Source organism: Salvelinus fontinalis, unplaced genomic scaffold (assembly GCF_029448725.1).
Source record: "Salvelinus fontinalis isolate EN_2023a unplaced genomic scaffold, ASM2944872v1 scaffold_0136, whole genome shotgun sequence".
Classification (NCBI taxonomy): Eukaryota; Metazoa; Chordata; class Actinopteri; order Salmoniformes; family Salmonidae; genus Salvelinus; species Salvelinus fontinalis.
The window spans coordinates 107,501-112,500 of NW_026600345.1; the positions used below are offsets into that span (position 1 = coordinate 107,501).

The window sequence follows — 5,000 nt, forward strand, 5'->3', positions numbered from 1 at the left end:
GTGAGGAGGAAAGAGGAGGAGAGGTGAGGAGGAGAGAGGAGGGAGGAGGAAAGAAGAGGGAGAGGTGAGGAGGAAAGAGGGGAGAGGTGAGGAGGAAAGAGGGGAGATGTGAAGGGGGAAAGAGGGGAGATGTGAGGGGGAAAGAGGGAGAGGTGAGGAGGAAAGAGGAGGAAAGAGGAGGGAGGAGGAAAGAAGAGGGAGGAGGAAAGAGGAGGAAAGAAAAGGGAGGAGGAGAGGGAGAGAGAGGGGGAAAGAGAGGGAGAGGTGAGGGGAAAGAGAGGGAGAGGTGAGGAGGAAAGAGGAGGAGAGGTGAGGAGGAAAGAGGAGGGAGGAGGAAAGAAGAGGGAGGAGGAAAGAGAGGGAGAGGTGAGGAGGAAAGAGAGGGAGAGGTGAGGAGGAAAGAGGGGAGAGGGGGAGGTGAGGAGGAAAGAGGAGGAGAGGTGAGGAGGAAAGAGGGGAGAGGTGAGGAGGAAAGAGGAGGGAGGAGGAAAGAGGAGAAGGGAGGAGGAAAGAGGAGAAGGGAGGAGGAAAGAGGAGAAGGGAGGAGGAAAGAGGAGAAGGGAGGAGGAAAGAGGAGAAGGAGGAGGAGGAGGAAAGAGGAGAAGGAGGAGGAGGAGGAAAGAAGGGAGAAGAGGTGAGGAGGAAAGAGGGGAGAAGAGGTGAGGAGGAAAGAGGGGAGAAGAGGTGAGGAGGAAAGAGGGGAGAGGTGAGGAGGAAAGAGGGGAGAGGTGAGGAGGAAAGAGGGGAGAGGTGAGGAGGAAAGAGAAGAGAGGTGAGGAGGAAAGAGGGGAGAGGTGAGGAGGAAAGAGGAGAGAGGTGAGGAGGAAAGAGGGGGGAGGAGGAAAGAGGAGGGAGGAGGAAAGAGGAGAAGGGAGGAGGAAAGAAGGGAGAAGAGGTGAGGAGGAAAGAGGGGAGAGGTGAGGAGGAAAGAGGGGAGAGGTGAGGAGGAAAGAGGGGAGAGGTGAGGAGGAAAGAGAAGAGAGGTGAGGAGGAAAGAGGGGAGAGGGGAGAGGTGAGGAGGAAAGAGGAGGAGAGGTGAGGGGGAAAGAGAAGAGAGGTGAGGGGGAAAGAGGGGAGAGGGGAGAGGTGAGGAGGAAAGAGGAGGAGAGGTGAGGAGGAAAGAGGGGAGAGGTGAGGAGGAAAGAGGGGAGAGGTGAGGGGGAAAGAGAAGAGAGGTGAGGAGGAAAGAGTGGAGAGGTGAGGGGGAAAGAGAAGGAGAGGTGAGGAGGAAAGAGGGGAGAGGTGAGGAGAGGTGAGGAGGAAAGAGGAGGAGAGGTGAGGAGGAAAGAGGGGAGAGGTGAGGAGGAAAGAGGGGGGAGGAGGAAAGAGGGGGGAGGAGGAAAGAGGAGGGAGGAGGAAAGAGGAGGGAGGAGGAAAGAGGAGGGAGGAGGAAAGAGGAGAAGGGAGGAGGAAAGAGGAGAAGGGAGGAGGAAAGAGGAGAAGGAGGAGGAAAGAAGGGAGAAGAGGTGAGGAGGAAAGAGGGGAGAGGTGAGGAGGAAAGAGGAGGGAGGTGAGGAGGAGAGGTGAGGAGGAAAGAGGGGAGAAGAGGTGAGGAGGAAAGAGGAAAGAGGGGGAGGAGGAAAGAGGGGGGAGGAGGAAAGAGGAGGAAAGAGGAGAAGGAAAGAAGGGAGAAGAGGTGAGGAGGAAAGAGGGGAGAGGTGAGGAGGAAAGAGGGGAGAGGGGAGGAGGAAAGAGGGAAGAGGTGAGGAGGAAAGAGGAGAAGGGAGGAGGAGGAAAGAGGGGAGAGGTGAGGAGGAAAGAGGGGAGAAGAGGTGAGGAGGAAAGAGGCGGAGGGAGGAGGAAAGAGGAGGTGAGAGGAGGAAAGAGGGGAGAGGAAGAAAGAGGGGAGGTATAACCCCTACCTGTAAACTAAGTGAGGTCTGTAGTGTTGTAGTAACTGGGCAGTAGTAGTAGTAGTAGTAGTAGTAGTAGTAGTAGTAACCCTACCTGTATACTAGGGGAGGTCTGTAGTGTTGTAGTAACTGGGTAGTAGTAGTAGTAGTAGTAGTAGTAGTAGTAACCCTACCTGTATACTAGGGGAGGTCTGTAGTGTTGTAGTAACTGGGTAGTAGTAGTAGTAGTAGTAGTAGTAGTAGTAGTAACCCTACCTGTATACTAGGGGAGGTCTGTAGTGTTGTAGTAACTGGGTAGTAGTAGTAGTAGTAGTAGTAGTAGTAGTAGTAACCCTACCTGTATACTAGGGGAGGTCTGTAGTGTTGTAGTAACTGGGTAGTAGTAGTAGTAGTAGTAGTAACCCCTACCTGTATACTAGGGGAGGTCTGTAGTGTTGTAGTAACTGGGTAGTAGTAGTAGTAGTAGTAGTATTAACCCCTACCTGTATACTAGGGGAGGTCTGTAGTGTTGTAGTAACTGGGTAGTAGTAGTAGTAGTAGTAGTAGTAGTAGTAACCCCTACCTGTATACTAAGTGAGGTCTGTAGTGTTGTAGTAACTGGGTAGTAGTAGTAGTAGTAGTAGTAGTTTTAACACCTACCTGTATACTAGGGGAGGTCTGTAGTGTTGTAGTAACTGGGTAGTAGTAGTAGTAGTATTAACCCCTACCTGTATACTAGGGGAGGTCTGTAGTGTTGTAGTAACTGGGTAGTAGTAGTAGTAGTAGTAGTAGTAGTAGTTTTACCCCTACCTGTATACTAAGTGAGGTCTGTAGTGTTGTAGTAACTGGGGAGGTCTGTAGTGTTGTAGTAACTGGGTAGTAGTAGTAGTAGTATTAACCCCTACCTGTATACTAGGGGAGGTCTGTAGTGTTGTAGTAACTGGGTAGTAGTAGTAGTAGTAGTAGTAGTAGTAGTTTTACCCCTACCTGTATACTAAGTGAGGTCTGTAGTGTTGTAGTAACTGGGTAGTAGTAGTAGTAGTAGTAGTAACCCCTACCTGTATACTAGGGGAGGTCTGTAGTGTTGTAGTAACTGGGTAGTAGTAGTAGTAGTAGTATTAACCCCTACCTGTATACTAAGTGAGGTCTGTAGTGTTGTAGTAACTGGGTAGTAGTAGTAGTAGTAGTAGTAACCCCTACCTGTATACTAAGTGAGGTCTGTAGTGTTGTAGTAACTGGGTAGTAGTAGTAGTAGTATTAACCCCTACCTGCATACTAAGTGAGGTCTGTAGTGTTGTAGTAACTGGGTAGTAGTAGTAGTAGTAGTAGTAGTAACCCCTACCTGTATACTAAGTGAGGTCTGTAGTGTTGTAGTAACTGGGTAGTAGTAGTAGTAGTAGTAGTAGTAGTAGTAGTAGTAGTAACCCTACCTGTATACTAGGGGAGGTCTGTAGTGTTGTAGTAACTGTGTAGTAGTAGTAGTAGTAGTAGTAGTAGTATTAACCCCTACCTGTATACTAGGGGAGGTCTGTAGTGTTGTAGTAACTGGGTAGTAGTAGTAGTAATAGTAGTAGTAACCCTACCTGTATACTAGGGGAGGTCTGTAGTGTTGTAGTAACTGGGTAGTAGTAGTAGTAGTAGTAGTAGTAGTAGTAGTAGTAGTAGTAATAACCCCTACCTGTATACTAGGGGAGGTCTGTAGTGTTGTAGTAACTGGGTAGTAGTAGTAGTAGTAGTAGTAGTAGTAGTAGTAGTAGTAGTAACCCCTACCTGTATACTAGGGGAGGTCTGTAGTGATGTAGTAACTGGTAGTAGTAGTAGTAGTAGTAGTAGTAGTAACCCCTACCTGTATACTAGGGGAGGTCTGTAGTGTTGTAGTAACTGGGTAGTAGTAGTAGTAGTAGTAGTAGTAGTAGTAACCCCTACCTGTATACTAGGGGAGGTCTGTAGTGTTGTAGTAACTGGGTAGTAGTAGTAGTAGTAGTAGTAGTAGTATTAACCCCTACCTGTATACTAGGGGAGGTCTGTAGTGATGTAGTAACTGGTAGTAGTAGTAGTAGTAGTAGTAGTAGTAACCCCTACCTGTATACTAGGGGAGGTCTGTAGTGTTGTAGTAACTGGGTAGTAGTAGTAGTAGTAGTAGTAGTAGTAGTAGTAGTAGTAGTAGTAGTAACCCCTACCTGTATACTAAGTGAGGTCTGTAGTGTTGTAGTAACTGGGTAGTAGTAGTAGTAGTAGTAGTAACCCCTACCTGTATACTAGGGGAGGTCTGTAGTGTTGTAGTAACTGGGTAGTAGTAGTAGTAGTAGTAGTATTAACCCCTACCTGCATACTAAGTGAGGTCTGTAGTGTTGTAGTAACTGGGTAGTAGTAGTAGTAGTAGTAGTAGTAACCCTACCTGTATACTAGGGGAGGTCTGTAGTGTTGTAGTAACTGTGTAGTAGTAGTAGTAGTAGTAGTAGTAGTAGTATTAACCCCTAACGGTATACTAGGGGAGGTCTGTAGTGTTGTAGTAACTGGGTAGTAGTAGTAGTAGTAGTAGTAGTAACCCTACCTGTATACTAGGGGAGGTCTGTAGTGTTGTAGTAACTGGGTAGTAGTAGTAGTAGTAGTAGTAGTAGTAGTAGTAGTAGTAGTAGTAGTAACCCCTACCTGTATACTAAGTGAGGTCTGTAGTGTTGTAGTAACTGGGTAGTAGTAGTAGTAGTAGTAGTAGTAACCCCTACCTGTATACTAGGGGAGGTCTGTAGTGTTGTAGTAACTGGGTAGTAGTAGTAGTAGTAGTAGTATTAACCCCTACCTGCATACTAAGTGAGGTCTGTAGTGTTGTAGTAACTGGGTAGTAGTAGTAGTAGTAGTAGTAACCCTACCTGTATACTAGGGGAGGTCTGTAGTGTTGTAGTAACTGGGTAGTAGTAGTAGTAGTAGTAGTAGTAGTATTAACCCCTACCTGTATACTAGGGGAGGTCTGTAGTGTTGTAGTAACTGGGTAGTAGTAGTAGTAGTAGTAGTAGTAACCCTACCTGTATACTAGGGGAGGTCTGTAGTGTTGTAGTAACTGGGTAGTAGTAGTAGTAGTAGTAGTAGTAGTAGTAGTAGTAACCCCTACCTGTATACTAGGGGAGGTCTGTAGTGATGTAGTAACTGGGTAGTAGTAGTAGTAGTAGT

The 5,000-nt window shown here is 47.2% G+C and overlaps 1 protein-coding gene across 6 annotated transcripts in view; it reads right to left on the bottom strand.

Moving 5' to 3' along the window:
• The window catches only part of LOC129843434 (highly divergent homeobox-like), a 40,791-nt gene that overhangs the window by 8,347 nt on the left and 27,444 nt on the right, over positions 1-5,000 (bottom strand). The gene's annotated exons all lie outside the window — the stretch shown is intronic.